Source organism: Phodopus roborovskii, unplaced genomic scaffold (genome assembly GCF_943737965.1).
Source record: "Phodopus roborovskii unplaced genomic scaffold, PHOROB, whole genome shotgun sequence".
Classification (NCBI taxonomy): domain Eukaryota; kingdom Metazoa; phylum Chordata; class Mammalia; order Rodentia; family Cricetidae; genus Phodopus; species Phodopus roborovskii.
In genome coordinates, this window is record NW_026126433.1 from 55,992,108 (window position 1) to 56,008,980 (window position 16,873).

A 16,873-nucleotide genomic window follows, 5' to 3' on the forward strand; every position below is an offset into this window, starting at 1 on the left:
CAGACTCAGAATACCAACATTATATGAAGTAAAGCAAAAGGTTTATATCTCCAGTTTCATAGATATTTTAGAGGTTGTGTAAGGTGTATGTTTCAAAAACATATGTTTTCCATTTAAATTTGATCTCACTCTTAGATATTTTCAATTAATAAGGCTGATGTTATGACCATGAAAATTTGTATTTACAAATACCTATTTTATTAGCACAATTGTAGACTGTGAAGCAAATTTCCATATCTATTAAATACTAACAAGAAAAGTAACTAACATTTGTCTAATGAGTGATAGTTTATAACTATACATCCCAATAGCCCACACTTGGGAACATTACTTATCGCCTATCTTAAAGAAGGCAATCACTTTTTACAAGGTAAACGTTATCTGGGAATAAGATTCTTTACTCTCCTCCTTGCCTTCTTTCCTTTTTTTGAGCCTCTTAATTGTTTTCTCTTTCCTTTCCAACTTACTATTTTAAGACCCCCTTTCAGGGACAATGCATGTAAAATTGCTCAACATATATGTGTCTTGGAAAGGGGGCAGGAGCAAGCAATCCCCACAGCTGGGGAACATATCTTCTGCTCAGCAGCGATCTTGAGCAAAATGTGAGGTTGTAGAAATCATTTCATTCCCTGTATGTTTCCCAACATAAATCAGGAAGACTGTTAGCAAGTTATAGCCCTTCTTAGATATGTCGGCTCTCGTGCCACTGTAAACACAGCCTATATATTTTTCCAAGTTATTGTGTGCAGAGAGAAATCCAAAGTCATCTGTGTAAATGAGCACTCCCTTCAGCTGTGAGGAGTTCATCTTCAGTTTAGTGTGGACATTTGTTTTCTGAAGGTTGCAGATTTAGGACATGTTTCTGATGGGCCTTTGGACCAATCACCATCAGAGTCAGAAACTTGCCTTTTTACAGAGAGGGCAGGATGCTGGTTGCCACTAAATGTCAGCAGCAGTTATCTGTGGGATCTGCTACCAGTTCATCAAAGAACAATGGTGGACCTTTTGGTCTCTGTAGCTCAACCAAAGGGAGTAGACTGGAAGGTCTCCAGTTTACTGTCACTCTCCCTTTGTTTCTCCCTAAGTTATTAAGATTAGTAACAAACCAACTAACAAATGGTACAATTGAACTTGTTCTAGAAGCTGTTTCTTTATGTGTGACCATATACCAAGACTATACATGACATACAATGTATGTAAAGAAAGCAAGTTCGTTGTTGTAGCATGGACACCTCACGGGACTTAGACGTTCAGATTTGAATGTAGATATGTAGATGTTTTATTTATATGCTATATATGGGTTTTCCTAAAAGAACTTTTTTTTTCTGCAAAAGACAGTCTTACATGCCAATTTCTTAGGCAAGATCATAGTAACCTGTTTGAGTGAAATATTGTTTTATCAGTGACATCCCAAATGTGAAAATAGTTGTTCTATTTCTATACAAGCAATGGCAGGTAGTGGAGTTGAGCAATGTTCTTCAATGTGTGGACACTGGAGGTTTGAGCTTTAAGACATTGAACACAAATCTAGAAGATTAATGGGTAGATGGGAAATCTTGTAGAGTAGATGAAAGAGGTTTTGAGAAATGTCTAGGAATTTTGGAGACTGACAGCAAAATATGAGGCTTCACTTTCCCCCAAAATAGTGAAACAGTACTATTACTAAGTATATGGCCTGCTATAAGATTTTTTTTTTTTTGGTTACTGCAATTCATTAAAAGTATGAGTACACAAATGGAGAAAGATAGATTTACTCAGTGAAGTCGTAGGCCAAGATATAAGAGAAGAAAAAGTGCAAAGTAATTGCAGGTAGAAGAGGTGTGTGTGTACTAACATTGCCTGACCTATTTTAACCGAGCTGTGGGATGTGGAGCCAGATAAAGGGTCATGTGTGGTAGCTTATGCCTAAAATCTCAATCCTTGGGTGGTTGAAGCTGAAGGTTTGCCTTAAGTACCAGGGCTATAGAGTGACACCCTGTCTAAAATAAAACAAGACAAAAATACACAAACAGAATCTACCAAAGAACAAGGGAAATGAATGCAGGTAACCACTCCCTATCTTCCCCAGAAGGGACAACTCTGTGGATGCTGTGAAGAGACTCTGGAATTAGGTCTCTAATTATCATTTTACAATTTTTGCTGGGTCACCTACAAACTTGTGTAATTTGGGGAAATTCTTAGTTCCCTGAACCTTTATCATTTGTGAAAATGCATTGCTTCTCAAGGTGAATGTGAGGTTTGTGTGAGAATTGTTGGACCAACATCATCTCTGCTTGCCAGGTCTGGCCATTTGGATCTGATTTTTAGAAATGAGTTAATCTCACTGCCAAGCCTCTTTTGTTGGTACTTTCTAGCTTCCTGTGGAACAAGACAGAGGGGAAGGAAGCAGGAAGTAACACAGAGGTCCGCAGCTGAAGGTGGCAGGCATTCCATAGGCGTGGTGATTCTCAAACAGGCAGTGGCAAGACATCAGCAGCTTTATTTACTTTACCTCCCTGAGGACCACTTTTTGTCCAAATAAACAAGTAAATAACTTTAGGAATAGAACCAATGCATTCTGCAATTGTTTTGTTTGTCTCAAAAATTGCCTGTCATTTGTACTTTTTCTGTAGCTTTGATATTAATCGAAAATGTATGTATTTCTGTGAAGGCTTCAGGAATTGTTGTTTGGTGATAAATACTTGTAAGTGGTGCTATAAATTGCATCTGAAAAAAAAGTCTTCATGGGTATAAGATTAGTAATGAATGGAAGATATATCAGTTGACTCCAGTGGAGGTATGGCATACGTATCTTTTAGGGATTTTTTTTTTTTTTTGTGAATGATTTACTGATAAAAGCCTAGCCAATTTTGTCATTATAAATGAACTGCATTCCAAAGGATGCAGTGAAAAAACAGGTCAAAGAATGCTCAAGAAATAAGCTGTTTGTACCAACAATGCATTTAAAAACACAGGATGAGAGAAATATGTTTGGGTTTATCTGAAACTGGGACATCCTTAGCTGACTCCCCAGATAATGATGGGCAGAATTCTATATTTTGTGTTCTGTTAAACCCAGAAACTCAGTCAAACTAGAAATCAAAGATGCCATGAATTTAAATTTGTGCCTGAAAGCCAATTTCTATTCACTTTTGTTAAAACTGTGAGATTCTCAGTCCATGGTAGATGGACTAAACAAGAGGCAAACAAAATCCCGGTAGCTTAATTATGAGTTGGTGCCACAAAGTTAGATAGACATAATTTATTTTTGAGTTGCAGATGTCCTCCACGCCATCATGTATTGAAAGCTGTCTCTGAAATTGGTCAGTTAATACAGTCAGCCCAGCTCAGATTTCTTTTAAATTTAGAGAAATGTACTGAACATGCTGTACCTTTCCCATCATGATAGGCCAGTTAGCAAAATACAGTAGAATATTAAGAGATCGTTTCTGCTTCAAGGCATCCATGCTGCTTTTAGGGAAGTATAACAATTGTTAAGGTAACGGGTCAGGAGTACAGGGCCCAGATGCCATCCCTAGCACTGTAAACACACAAAACCAAGATCCAGGTGCAGTATGAGGAAGAATTGTACAAAATACGACTAACTCATACAGATTGCTCAAGGAGTGCATGGGCTCACCAGAGGGCTTCATTGACATCCAGGCTTCAATTTACTAGCTGTGTCTTATTGAAAATGTTATTTTCCCCATTCATGAATTGATGAATTGGCCATAGTTTCATCCAGCTCATAAAATTGTTGGGAGGATCAAATGAGAGGAATTTTTTTTTTGTTGTGTTTGTAGTGGAGAAGGACCCAGGACATGACATATGCCAAACCATTGCTCTACCAGCAAGCTGACACAGGAGATTTGGAAATACTCTTGTATGTTCAGTGGGGGCTGCAGCGACTATGGGAAGGGGGATGGAACGGAAAACTTAACTCTTGGGCACTTGTGCTTGGAGAGAAGGTCCTATGTTGTGATTGACTTTGTGCCCAAGCGTCTGGCACCATGCCTGACTGCTAACAGAGACTCAGTAAATGCTTGTGAATGTGTGAGTGCCAGGCTTTGAGGTCCGTCCCCAACATATGTTAGCCTTTAAATCCTCACAAAGATCTTAAATGGCGGTGAGATTGCATCCATTCATAATGAGGAAAACAAAAATATGGATATTCTGAGCAACAGTTGATCTTGTGTGTGTGTGGGGGGGGGGGGCGGTAGAGTCAGGACAGACATTAAAACGGATATCCAGGCTGACTCCATTCATGTCATGGAGTGGCTTTCACACCTGAGTGCATTGTCCCTAGAATGCAGTGTGTAGCCTACTTGCAAAAAGTCCTCACATAGTTTACCATTTCCCCAGGCAGCTCCTGGACCAGCCTTCAGGCAAGGAGAGCAACAATGTTCCTAGCTTCTTGCCACATTTCCTATGACCCCCATAAAGAGGCCCTGTAAAGTAAGATGAGCAATGTTGAAATATGCTTTTCCACTGGCCTTTGTAAAGTCTCGTTGCAGGGGCAGGAGAGATAGTGAAGTCTCACAATGTGTCTTCCCTTCTGTATTAAGACTTAAATGAGAAGGTGGTTCCCCTTCTGGAGGGTGGGACCCTCTCACTTTTTCTCTCAGGAACTTCATGGGAGTTCTAGACAAAATTCGTAGAGGAAAAAAAAAACAGAAACAAAAACAAACAAACAAACAGAAAACAGAGGGAAGTACACTTTAAGATTTTGGATTAGGGATATGGGAAGGTAGTAAACTGCCTGCTGTGTGAGAATCTGAACCTGGGTTCCGATTCCCAGCACACTTGTACAAAGCCAGAGTTGTACCACATAACTGCAGTCTCTGTACTAGGCGGGCAAAGAGGAGGATTCCTGAGACTCTTTTGCCCAGTCACTCTAGCCAATTAGTGATGCATATATGTGTATAAACACCTACACATACTGTAAAGCATACATAAACACACACACACACACACACACACACACACAGTACAAACTAGATTAACTGGTCTCCCTTAGCCTATAGGACATGGTGGGAGAAGGCAGACAATAAAGAAGCTGTGTTTAAGTTAAATGCAGGGATTGCCTTGTGCTGACCAGTGCTAGCCTTTGGTTAGCTGGATGCTGGGTTGAGACATGGAGATGAGCCCTGGTGGTGGGGAGACTCTTTCCATGCTCCTCCCTGACCTGTGCTGGAGTCCACTGGGGTGAATTGTGTGAAGTTGTCAAAGGTTGCCCTGCTCTCCAGCACTTGGCACGAGCTCCTCTGAAACGTGATACCATTGGTTTTCAGTAAAGGTTCCTTTCTGCAGGGCTGCAAACACAGCTCAGCTGCTACCCTGTCCACACAGCCCGGGAGCAGCCTGAGCAGCACCTTCCCAGCTGCCTTTTGAACCCGAGCCTCTCCCAGATACCCTCTCCACACAGGAAGTTTCCTTCTCCGTTGTCAGATTTAGCACCAGGCTCCTGTCATCAGATCCGAGCAGGCTCCCTGCTGCACAGTAGAGGCTTGCTTAAGACATTTGTCCTTGAAACTGCACCAAACTCTTGGAAGAGCCCAGAACGTGTAAGTATGTATGATTTAGGCAGCAATAGGACAAGGCAAAGCTGCAATCAACCATTATACAATATCCGATTAGCAGTACAGGAGGGATTTTTTCCGACCTTATGTTACATTCAGTTTCAATTCGTTCTGAGGCAACAGATCAATTGTAGCCTCTGATACAGTGACTTTGCAGTAGACGGGGTTGTAATATCTTAGCTTTAGCTATTTGCCCTTCTCATTTAGACATAGATGTGACTCGTGGGCCAATTATTGTGGGCATTAAACTATACAACTTCTCAATTTCTATTAGGGCCGATAATTGTGGGTCTTGTCCATCTTGAGAAACAAGTTAGCTTTCGGGGGAAAGCTTTTAAAGAATTAACTCCCTAAATTCATGGACAGTGGAATGAGTGTGTAGTGTGTTTTCTCTTCATAAACTGTACTAGTATGCAGTTATAATTTACTCATAGCATGTTCCTCTGAGATTTGGTTTTAATTGAATCCTACTCAGTGTTTGTCTGGCATTTGACGGTCCTGTATGCATCTGTTTAATTTACTTTGCTGGGATTGCAGTCTGGTTAAGCCTGGGTTTTTATTCTAAGGGCTACCAGGTGAGGGAAATGCTCAGGGTGGTGGTGGTGGTGATAGATTTCTTTGTCCGAAGTGGTCTTATTGCCTTTAACAGCTTTTTGGGACCCCATCCTGACTGGTTGTCAGAGGAAGCCCTCAGACCAAACACCTCCAGGCTCTGAGGTGAGTCTGAGCCTGTCCACTTTTGGAATTCAGTTTGTGGAAGCTGGTGGCCCCCTTCTATCAATTTTTAATCTGCAACAATACTTATGTTTATAAGATTAATTTCTCTCAGATTAGCCTGATTGATGGCTGGATTGTGGTTGCTTAAGAGCCTGCTCCCTGGAACCCACAGCCCAAAATGCATTCCATTTGACTAGTGAATGTAAAAACGGGTAACCATGGAGTCGGCCGCCACTAACTGGCTGTGCAGTGGCTTGTTGTAAACAATACAAATGAGCCAGGAGAGCAGGGGCAACCAGACATGAAATGATTTTAATAGAAATTACGGTAAAAGGTCATGTGATCTGGTGTGTGCTTCTCTTCAGTTTTAAAGGGGAAGTCTGTCTTTCTCTCTCCCCCTCCTCCCTTGCCTAGTTCTAACCCACTAGGTATCTCCTTGAACTTGACAGGCCCCACTGTGGGCTTCCACAGAGAATGGTGGCCTGTGTGTTGTGGGCAAAGTGTGGGGATTGTGGATTTTCTGTGGTAAGTACCTTTATTTTAGAAACAAAGCAAACAAAAAAGCAGGCTGAGCGTTTTTGGGGTTTTCTTTATGGAAGGTCAAGCTTACTGCACCTGGCAAGTCCTGTAGACCAGATGTAAAATGACCACAGGTCCCTCCTTCTTTCCCTTTTAAGTGACACATCTATCTTTTTGCTTCTTCCTCATTCTCTGGATTAATCTGTAACCTTGGTTACTTTTTTTCAAATCAACTTTTTCAAGATAGTAACAAGCACATGGAGGCTTGTGGGGAGGGGGCTTCTGGGTCTGACCTCAGCTCTTTGTTTCATTTGTTTGTTTGTGGACTCAAAGGGCCAGGTCACATAATGCCTTTTGTGTTTCTCTTGAAGGGATGGTGAGTGTATGTGGCAATGGTGGTCTTCATAATGTTGATCTCAACTAAAAACAAACAAAAAACCCGAACAAAATGTACCCGTTGGTTTTAGGTACTAACTCAGGCTTAATTTGGTGAACCGTGTCCAGGTTGCAATTAGAAACAGGCAGAGAAATCTGGTCCATAACTCTGTGTGGGCGAGAGCATCTCAGAAAATCAGCTATGCCCTTGCTTGGGTTTAGAGGTGGACCGTGTCATCCACAGTGTGGAGGAACAAGGATGCTCTCAGTCCCAAGCACCCACCGACACTTTAAGCTAAGGATTCAGCTAGGCATGTCTGTCTTTACAAGAGCTAACTGGGTGGCTTTGCTCCCCTCTCCTCCCCTCTTCTGGGCCAGACATATGATCACTTAACCTGGGAACAAGAGATAATGATGTGCTTATATTTTGCTTCCTTTTGATGTGTAGATTCTTTTGATAATTGGACACCCTTTGAGGACATGCTGAGTTGTATAGACTTCTGGTGCATATTTTCCTATTAGTATCACTGGAGTAGAAACAGTAAACTCATGGAAGCTGGGAGTTGGGAGCTCAAGGAGAGCCCAAAGCATCAGCTTCTCCATCTACTTTCAAGATTTTACCTCGTAAACTGTGCAGCCCTGAAAGTGTTACACGTAACATGGTTCTCACGTTTATGGGTGGTGGTGGTTTTTAAAATTAGTGTTTTAAATATGCTGGAGTGCCTCGGTGATGCTCAGGCCAGACATGTGCTTTGAAATGTCCTGGGTGAGGATGTGGACTTAGGGTTTGCTTGGTACTTTAAAACCAGCTGTTCTTATTAAAGGTGGTGAAACTGGGGTAACTAATGTGGGTCGGGGGAGGGGATTTTCAGGCGCATATTGACAATATGATATATCAGAGGGAGGTTTGGGGTAATTATAATAAAAATACAGTTCCTAATGTTTCCTCATCTTGATTGCCTAAATTGAAGGACACAACTAAAAATGTCATCCACAGGTACTTAGAAGGCACAGTCTGTGGAGATGTGTGTTGGAGTCTTTGCTTGGGGCTGAACAACCTTAAGACTTTGTGTAGGCTGACTTCATCTCTCTGACCTTTGTATCGTCATTAATAGACAGAGAGCATTACTGCATGCCAGGGACGGTTGAGAGGGTGCAGAGGGATAATGCCTAGAAAATATTCAGCACCCTGTCTAACACAGTATGTGCTCAATAAACTATTGCTAGTTTGTTTATTTGGTTGAAAAAAATGCATAGTTAAGTAGAGTCCTTCTGTGTTCTGGACAGGGAAGGACAGCATTTACATCTCAACCTGCCTCTGCCATCACGCATCCTTACTTGGGAGATGACAAGTCAGTATATTGGATCATGGCATATTTTGCACATTTTCTTCAAAGCCTGAGATGGTATCTTACATGCTTTTCATTTTCATGCAAATTATTTAAGAAGAGTAATTGTGTTTTAAAATTTTCTTATTGTAGATCAGGACTTCCGATACTGTGAGTGTTGAGACAGTATAGAATTCCATTGCTAGAGTTGAGAGCAAAAGGACATTTCAACCTAAGACATTTAATTACAATGTATGACACTATGCTAGAGTCCAGGGTACATATATACAATAATGATAAATAGGAAAAAATTTAGAAAGAGGCAATTACCCTCATACTACCAATTTAAAACTCAGTGCTCCTTAGTTGGCCACCAAGGTTGTTATTTGTATTAAAAACCAGTAGCAGCAGGTCTGTCGGCAGAGGGCTTACACCTCCATGGAAACATTTCTTGAAATGCTGTTTATCTTTCTTTTGACCTTTGTCCTTGTGGCATAAAGGTCATGGTCATATTCCTTTAGTCATCTTGCCTCGGCCCTTCCAGGTTGTTATTCCTTCCATTTCCTAGCCTTCTCCTTTTGTTTTCTTCATTCTGTGTTCTCTCTGCTACATTGCATTGCCTCTTTCTGTATGAATCACAGAGCTTGGAAAAAGAGGGACAGGAGTCCCGCAGCCTTTTGATGCCAGCTCTAGTTTTATAAATGGAAACTTTTAGAGGAGTCAGAAAAAAAAAATCTGTTTTTCTTTTCTCCTACTATTGAACTGGAGAGTCACATCTGAAGTGACCTGCAGACCCCAGGGAAGCCTTGCTCAGGAACTATTTGTTGATTCATTGATTAAACACCATGGAGAGAGGGGGCATCAAGCACAGAGATCCCTTCAGTAGTGAAGGCTTTGAAACCCCACACTGCAGTGTGCAGTGGGTTGGCTTCCGTGTGACCTTCCAACCACTAATCTCCTTTAAGACAGAATCAAAGCAGTTAAGGGATTTTTGTCAGATGGATTTTGTCTACAGTTGGGTTTTTGGCAGTTTTGTGTAGAAAGCAATACATTGCCCATGAAAATATGAATTTCTCTTTCTTCCCCCCAAAGAAAGGAATGAAAACGGATTGGCAGCAGAGATCTCTGGAGAGGAACTCTTGTTTACCCCTGGCTCCATTCAGACAGGAACAGCTGTGAGGTGGATGCCTTTCTTACACTTCCAGCCAGCCTTTTCCTTAACTACCCTTGCCTGATGGTCTGGCCACCAACTGAAGCCAGCACAATGAACCCTTTCTAGGATCTTTTCTGGTTAGAATCGAGGATGATAGTATCCATTTTCCAGAAATCATAAAACATACAAGGTGGGAGCTGGAAGGGCTTCCTTCATTTGCTTCAGGATACAGGCCGTTCAAGGTCATCAAACTTGTGAGTGGGAAGTCAGGATAGTTCAGAGGTCTCATTCCCATTGGCACATTTCTGAGAGGCCTGCCTCACAGTGTAACAGACTACAGATGGAGAGAGCTTATACTTGGAATTAAATATCACCCAGTCTAGAAAACGGTGAGCCATCTCGGAGTGACTACAGGAAAGAATTATGGGAATCCAGGTCAAATTGTAAAGCTGTACTCTGAACACCCCTGTGACCTTGAGAAAGACAGTTGAACAATCAGGGCTGAGGCTTCCATTCTGAGAGATTGAGCTAGAAGTATCTGTAATGAATACATCATAGGTTTGTTCTGAGGATTAAACTAAATTACCTATAGTAAATGCTTAATCCTTTACCTGTTGTGAATGGTAGCAGCAGACTTTATTTGTCAATCTTTCCCCTTTTGAGATTAATGGTGGATTTTTGTGTGTGGTAGAAATATAAACAAAAGATTGTAAGTATGTGTCTAGAATGGGGGAGGGTCAATATTTTTCAACATTTCCTTGTGTTGTAGATCATATAGAAAACGTTGGAAGAATTGCTGGTTGCTCAGTACAGAGTCATCCATGGTGGTGGCAGTGATGGTGATGATGACAAAGATGCTGATATTGATGGGTGATGCCCAGGGCTCTATAAAGTCTTAAATCCCTAGGTTGGGTGTGCTGATTTCTTCTTTATATGAGAGAAGACATTAGAACGTTGGTGAATGAGAGCGACTGGAGGTATTTAACGAGGAAGGGTGTAATAAGTAGACTCTGGTACTTTGTTGTTGATAACTGGTCATGAAGGTGTTATCCTACATGATCCTCACTGTCTTAGAAGATACTTTCCAACATAGCTCTGGAACTAGATTTCCTGTTAAGGCTCTGGGATGAGGTAGATGATCAACTGAACCACTGTTCTTTTCTTATCCTGGATTGGAGTCCTAATGCCAGCTACTTTATAGAACTGTGGTCAGGACTAAGTTAATGGGTGTAGAGTCTAAGAAAAGTGTCTGCCTCACATTAAGTTCTCAGTGAGTAGTAGTAACAATTAGGTGACTTTTTTTTTGTTGTTGTGCTTGTTTTGTTTTAAGCACTGTTTGATGGAACAGTGTCATATCTTGTGATTCTCCTCCCAATTTTCCATTCTTCAGATTAGCCACAACGTTAGAAATATAGAAGCCGACTTTTAGTTTGAATGTAAATAATGGTTCTGCTTTATTCTGCCATTTAAATAGACATTGTGCCATGTGTTATGTGTGGTGTCTAATTGTTATAATATTCTCATTAATCTTATTTGATAGATATTTTCAGCCCAAACTTACAAAGGAGAACAGGGAGTCTTGAAGAGACATTGAAACTTGTTTCCATCTACAGCTAATGAGTGACAGAGCTGAGTTGGGAGTTTATTGTCTCCCCAATGTGTGTATGTGATCTGCCTCTCTCAACTGAAGATAGTTTATAAGACTTTTTTTCTCTTCAGAAATATAGGAAAGTTGATTTTCTGGAATGAAAAATGAGAAATAAGAGGAAGGACAATGTGAGGGGAGAGAGAGAGCGAGAGAGAGAGAGAGAGAAAGAGAGAGGGAAAGAGAGAACTCATTTCATACTTAGGTAGTTTAGGTGGCCCTTTCAGTCGGGGGAAGTAAGTAGTTTAACGATACTTTGTCAAAAGCAAAGCAAGTACAAAATGATGGCTTTGAGACCCATATCATGACAACTTAACTTTTAGGTCTGGAATGATCTTGTATCTTACGTTGCAAGAGTTTCATGTGAAAGTAAGGATAGACACAAAAAGAGGAAAAAGAGCCAGTACATCAGCATGAAGCAAAAAATGCAACCATCTCCACATCTTCACACACTGACCCTGGAGAGGGGGAAGGAAGAGAGTCTAAAGTCAGGTTGTACTCTTGAAGCTTGGGCACAGATTATATTAATATCCATAGAGAAAACTGTGCATTCAGTGTGGTCTGATAATTTTCACTTAAAAATACCCCTCCCCTTTCATCTTCAAAGATCTGAGCCAAACAAGCCACATCTCCTTCCTAATACTACACATGAGCAAACTGAGCCACTCAACCTTGTATACAGGCAAGAAAGTTGTTCTCTAGATTCTGACACCCCAGAGAAAGCCTCTTCCATCTTTTAAGTGTTGTGATTGTGATGACATTGACATGTAAAAACTGAGGACACATGGTAGGGGAGAATCACACACACCCCAGTCTTCAGTGAAGTAGAATGTAGCCCTTGTACATAAGTTTGCTGCTGTTTCAAGCTGGCAGGGCCACCACCAAGTCTTTGAGGACTAATGGAGGGCTACTGTTTCCTAGAACAAAGGCTGGGTGCTGGGCAGAGTACTGTGCCATCTTGTGCCTTAGCCTCCTGGGGCCCACCGGGTGCTATGGCATCCTCCCCAGATGGCCATGCGTGGCTCTTGTGATGTGGGACTAGCACTCTGTCTGTGGAGCAGATGGGGTTTCCTTGCAAGTGGTACTTCCAGGTCCACATGCTCATTTGGAAAATGTAGGTTGCAGTATGTGCAGGGGGCCAAAAACAATAACATGCCAAACTTTTGTTTGTGGTTTGTTGTAGATGAAATGTGATCCAAAGTAGACCAGAAAGAGGGGGCCAAGAAATCCTCATAATTCCCAAGGTCACTGTCAAGGTCAGACTATTTAAGACAGTTGGAATGTTATAGAATTGAGGCCACAGTTCAAGGCTCACAACCCTTCTTAGGGGTGGGGGTCGAGGACTTCCTTAGCCCCAGTTTTCAGTGTTTTTACATGCTGGAGGTAGATAGAAGGAACAAAGTGTTGAGCCATGATTGTTGGCCTTCACCTTTACAAGGTCACAGAACCATATGACTGTCCTTGTGTGAAACAGTGTGAGTGTATGCTTGTTGATTCAATAATTGCCTTTCTTATGGCTTCAAGTAAAATAATATGCACAATTACTCTCTCTTTAAATATAAATATTTCTTCTAATAATACATGGTATTTGTGTTGTGAATGTTTTGAAGTCACAAATTATCATTTTCCCTTTACAGCTGAGTTGTTAAGCATTACACAATGAAGTGGCTTATTCAGAATATGTTTGTTAAAAAAAATAACAATACTGGACACTGGGTCTTCTAAGTATCTAGATCCAGACTGATCCTATCCTACAGAGTCTTCAATCTAGTAGAGGCTCCATTAAAAAGTAGGACTGGTGGTTGAGTATGAAGAGCACTAGGAAGGGGGGAAAAGCCCCCAGAGTAATGTGCGAAGCAAACTCTCACAAGGTCATTGTGTCCCGAGTGGAGTGTGGTAGCTAAGGCTGCAAGGTGGCTCCAATTCACCTTTTATCCTCCACTGAAAAGCAAAGTCAGAGGCTGGGGAGATGGATCAGTAGCTCAAGAGCACTTGGTGCTTGGACTGGAGTTCTATTCCCAGCATCCACATCAGGGGATCACAATCATCTGTGATGCCAATTCCATGGTATCTGACACCTCCTTTTGTCCACCTCAGGCACCTGTACTGACATGCATAACCCCCCCGCCCCCCCACACATTCACATACACACAAAACTGATAATAAAGTAAATATTGAAAGGAAAGTCACTGTGGGATGGGAGAAGAGAAAGACAGGAGCAAAAGGCAGGGAAGGCTCTGCACTCTGTGAAGGATTTCCCGCGATGCCACCATGGTTCTATTTCTATCATTTCCCAGGATCTATGAGGTCACATAGCAGAGCAGAAGCATAATCTATTTTCATATGGACTCAGGCCACTCAAAGCAAGAGAGAAATGAATTTGTGCTTATCAGTTTAAGTCTTGTCTTATCTAGTTCTGAGCCCACCTGCTTGCTTTCCCATGCAATAGAGTGACCTTGTCATTAGGTCATCTTAAGGAGAATGACCCCTTGGTGTTAGATGGTGAAACATTCCTGATCCAAAACCTTTAATTTAAAAAATAATTCATTGATGGATCCATACTCATTTGAAATGTGGGTATCTGTTTATTATTTGCTTTGATTTGGAATATCGCTCTATTGGTCATGTGGCTTTCAGGAGGTGAAATGAATTTTGTTCCTCTGAGTGTCCATGACTACTAAGTAAGTGACACCCTGATACAGCTGTGTGTATTTTAGGATGGTTTTCTTGACCCATCTAATGCTAAAATCATGACAAAGAAATTATGTCTTTTGATAATGGCTCTGAAATCTTTGAGTTGATCTACCACAGTCAGCATTTGACTATGGATTCCCGGTAGAAAGTCCACTCCAGCTATCTGAATGCTTCAAAAGCTCTAATTGTTACTGACAGATGACTATCAACCCATTACCTTAGAGCCTTCATTAGCCAGCAGCAGCTACACAACATATTTTAACAACTTTAGAAGATCAAATTATGATTTAGGATGTACAAGGCAAAAATATTTGGTTAAAGGGTACATACATACTTATGGGCAAAGTGAGTGTTTGGTAACCACAGGGTTGCTTTTATGCTATGGGTTTGTTGTATATTTCTCTTCACCAGATTGCTAAATAATCTAATTTTAGGAAAGTTTTATTTTAATACTCCTAAAAATTGGAGGAGAATATTGTGTACACCTATTTTGTTTGTTACATGGACACAGTACATGGTAAAGATATCAGATAGAAGATCAATTCTTATGTATCTCAGAATTCCAAGCCTTTGAAGCTGTATTACGGAAACTTTGTAATTATTGTGGGTAATCTTGCAGAAAATTAAATGTTGAGTTTGCATATAAGGAGAAGTTTGGACTATTTTGCTCACCATAGCTTGTTATAGCTAAACATCTCACTGATCCTGCCAGGCTTCAGCTTTCACTTACTACTAGTAAAATGCTGTTTGTGGTGTAAGTCAAATTTGTTGCAGGGTGACTGTCTGATGCCCGAGGCGTAATTTAGGGACCTTACTTGTTTGTTCCAAAATGAATTTTGACCAGTAGTTCTGAGTTTGTGATAATTTTCCCTCAAGGGACATTTGACAATATCTTGACAATTTGGATTATTATGGTTGGATAGAAGGTTTTGCTGCTATCTAGTGATTGGAGCCCTAGGGATGCTGAAAACGCCATGTAATGAATAGGCAGCACCCTCAACAACAGGCACACTGATGTGTCAAGACCAAGAGGCCTGGATTTAGACTCACACAGACTACAAAGCCAAGAGGAAGTAGGTAGCTAGAGTAATCGTAGATTTGTAAGAGGGCTGGCATTGCAATTATGACTTCTCCCCATAGGCCATAGATGAGACACATAAACTTCTATAAACTGCAAACAAGCCACAAGCTTGCTCTGCAAAGGTTGAAATCACAGTATGTTTCTCATGGCTAACAGGGCCACCTACTGCAACAGTCACAATTTATATGGCTTCAGATTCTAGAGAACTTACAGAATGTAGCAGACACTGTTCAAAGTCTCCGCATTTGTGTCAATTCATCTAAGCCTCAGAACAGCTTCACAGTGAAGGTACAATGGCTGTACCCTCAATCCTGGAGCCTGCGGGACTATAATGAGCTCCTGGCAGGAAGCCTTAAGAAACAGGGTAGTGAAGGCAGAGTATCTGGAAATAGGGAGGGTTTGTTTCCCTAAATGCTCCTGGTTGCTCAAGCTTTTATTCTAGGGAATTGTTAATGCAGGAGTGTTTCTCTGGGACATCAGGTTTCCTGTCATAAAGTAGACTTATGTTTGGTTCTAGAGAGAGGATGACATGGTCCAATTCTGCACAGAAACCCACACTTGTCTGTCTTCTCTTCTCCAATGATCATTATTGACTGAGTTTTTAGATAGTATGCAAATGACACAGGGCAAGTATCCTTTGCAGCCTAGCCTTGTGATCATGAGATGTCCCTTCCCTCCTGTCACTGTCCCCTTCAAGCTGGCTGTGCTCTGACTCTCATTCTGAGTTTGCAGAAGGGAGATGGAGGTTTCCTCTTAAAATATCACCATAGTGGGAGGGAGTTCAAGTCAACTTAAGTTTGAAATAAAAATAAAATTTCTCTAACCAGGCCTCATGGGATTTTCTTTGAGTATCCATTTAACAATGGGATTTCCTCCTGGAAATGCCACATGGGAAGTCATAGTCCCAGTGGGGATTTTGCCTGGAAGCTTCTAGAAGCTGAGATCCTGCTGCTTCACCCCTACCAGGGGATTGGGAACATAGAGAATTAGGCTTGTCATCACTCGGCATTCTACCTTTGCGCTAAACTGGCCTTTTTGTATTAAACCCAAGTTGCCGTCAAACCCCAGAAAGGACATCACAAAATCACTGCATTCTGAGCAGTGGAATTTATGGGGTACTAATGGAAACCCTGGATGATTTATCTTTCTAGGAGCTTTCAGACATCTCCACCCTTTTCTTCATATAAAAGGACTTCTACTTGAAGATCAGTGAGTTCCCAGACCCAGAACCTGAGACAGGGAAAGTGGAGTTCCCATACCTGTTTTCATGACAGGATGAAGGGCTGTGGAGATGGCTCAGGTGGTAAAGTGTTGGCCTGGTAAGCTTGAGGACCTGAGTTCAATCGCCATGATCTATATGGAAAAATTCAGCATGGTAGACTGCCCTTGTAATCTCAGACCTAGGGGGGTGAAGACAGGAGGGGAGAATCCCTAAGGATTAGCTAGCCCACCTAGCTGACTGTGAGCTCCATTCAGTTAAGAGAGATCATCTTTCAAATACCAAGTGAATGATTTTTAGAAATGAAACCCAAGGATGTCTTCTGGTTAACATAGACATGTGCATCAATCCAAAGGGAAAGCTCTAGGTCCAGGGAGAGATCCCCACTCAAAAAATAGAGGAAGATGCCCAATTTTGGCCTCTGGCCTCCACATACATGTCTATGGGTACATGCACCCCTACATACATGTGCATATACAACACACAAAAGTGCAAAATGGAGAAAAAAGGAAAGATTGGGTCTGGACCAGTAACTCATTGCTTTGGCAAGAGCTCTAATAGCTTGAGGTTTTATGTACTCCTAA

At 41.4% G+C, this 16,873-nt stretch overlaps 1 protein-coding gene across 7 annotated transcripts in view; it reads left to right on the forward strand.

The window, feature by feature from the left end:
- Positions 1-16,873, forward strand: part of Esrrg (estrogen related receptor gamma) — a 544,752-nt gene that overhangs the window by 4,941 nt on the left and 522,938 nt on the right. Inside the window, exon 1 of one of the 7 annotated variants that reach the window (XM_051186538.1) lies at positions 5,384-5,543. The exons of 5 other annotated variants lie outside the window; for them this stretch is intronic. The gene's annotated coding sequence lies outside the window, so the exon portion shown is untranslated. Of the gene's footprint in view, positions 1-5,383; positions 5,544-16,873 lie in introns of those variants that run through there. One more of the 7 variants, XM_051186535.1, reaches the window with a different exon arrangement.